The sequence below is a fragment of the Aptenodytes forsteri genome, unplaced genomic scaffold (assembly GCF_000699145.1).
Source record: "Aptenodytes forsteri isolate BGI_AS27 unplaced genomic scaffold, ASM69914v1 Scaffold164, whole genome shotgun sequence".
Taxonomy (NCBI): domain Eukaryota; kingdom Metazoa; phylum Chordata; class Aves; order Sphenisciformes; family Spheniscidae; genus Aptenodytes; species Aptenodytes forsteri.
The window spans coordinates 2,602,151-2,604,150 of NW_008795527.1; positions in this window are offsets into that span (position 1 = coordinate 2,602,151).

Here is a 2,000-nt window from a genome sequence, read left to right on the forward strand (position 1 = left end):
GCGCCCTGCTCGCCCGTGACCGTGGAAGAAGGGGTGGGTGGACACGGCGGCGGCTTTCGGTGTCTCACCCCGGAGGTGGGAAGAAGCACATGGTTGAGTTTTAATTCTAAATGGCAGACTGTCGTAAAAGCCCTTGCTAATTAAAGATTGGCTTTGCTTCCTTGTGTAGAATATTTATGTAAGTATTTTAACTTCTCGGTCTGTGTGGGTGATAAACATTTGAAATACAAGAAAAAAAAAAGAAAATTTTTATAAGGCTTTTCCTACAGAGGTGGCTTGAAAAACACGTTAACTGGGAGAATACTCTGATGTGTGCTCATGCATTTGATTTGTGACTGCCAAAATAAATTACATCTCAAATTGTAAAACTGTATTCTCAGTAACGTTAAGATTTGGGATCTGAACTGTGTTCATCTGTACAGGGAAGCAGACATTTGTCAGGCAGTGTGAGCAAGTTTTTGTTGTTGGTTTGCCTTTTTTGGCATTCAAGATTTGGATTTACTCTTGAAACCACTAACCAACCCACCCTTCTTGACAAAGAAAGCTATACATTAGTTAGCTTTACAGAAAATATTTCAGCTTATTAGCAAGATGTTTTCAGAGTATCAAAAAAAAAAAAGGGATTGCTAATAAGCAAGGTTTTTTTCCCAATCATCTGATTACAAAGCGGTTTATGATGTTATTGGACAGCTGATGCATATTGTTATCATGAACTCTCAATCTTCACTTCTTAAAAAAAAAACAAACTTCCAGCAAAACAGATTATCAAACTAGAATATTTAATGAAATAAATACACCATTTAGCAGTTTTAAGAGGAAATACCAGGTAACGCTATAGACCAACCATGTAGAAATGAGCACTGCAGACTGCCTTATAGATTCTGTACAAATCAAATTTATAAAGAATGCAATTAATCTGCAAAAACAGCGACTAATTCCTTTCACAAGTTTAACTAAGAATTCAGTAGTTTGGAGGGGGCTGTTTTTAACTTGGACAGGCAATTGTTTATTTTAGCCAGACTGCACAGGACGGGGTTATGAAATACAAATTCATTTAGGAAAAATGCCACATCCGGCATCGAAAAGTCATAAACAGGTTAATAGTGTAGAAAAAAAAAATGTTTCTCTCTATCCCCAAGATAATTATTTGCTAATTTTCTACGAAATGAAAGTTGTGATTAAATTCTGATGAGTGGAACACAAAACATTCGCTTTCCTCAATCGCAAGCTGACAACTAAAAGTTCGTAAAAATGACACTGTGATTAAACAATGGGTTCAAATTACAAATTTTAGTTTCTCGGTGAGCCAAGCGCTTGGATGCACACACCAGAAGGGCCGTATTTCCAACTTACAGCAACATTCACCCAGCCCCTGGTAATTTCACAATGGTCTGGGGCTCCAGCCCTCATGGTAAGACATGTCTCCTTGCATCATACCGCCACAAGCGGAATCTTCAGCGACTTACTCTCTCCCCCGCGCCCCCTCCGAGCCCTGTGTACCACCCCCCCCAGCCAGCTGCAGCGGCCGGAGCGCGGGTAACAAAAGCCTGCCCCTAGCACGGCTTCCAAGGAGATTTAAATCGCCCCTCTTTAATTGTATACTTGTTAGAAGTTAGGCGCAAAACTGTGAAGCGTTCCTGTTTACTACGGATTTCCAGGCGTACTACAGGACGTGTGGAAATCCACTCGCTGCTCGCTAATAAAAGTATTTAACCATTTTCCACGGATATGCCTATTAAAACCTACCGCAAGAAGCCTACCACCGAATAAATGAAACCTTCGGCTAAAGTGCGTTGAATTATTAAACAAAACCTACTAGATCGCTATATTAAACACAGTGCTGGCTTTCATTTCCGTATCCTTTCTTCATCTTCAGGCAACATTTTGTTTGCACTGGAAAGGCTCCACACCCCCAAACCCCTCCCCCACAAGCCCACCATTGTATCCGTACGAATGTGGAGAATTATGAATGGTTCCTTAAACCGGGCCGGGGGAGGGGG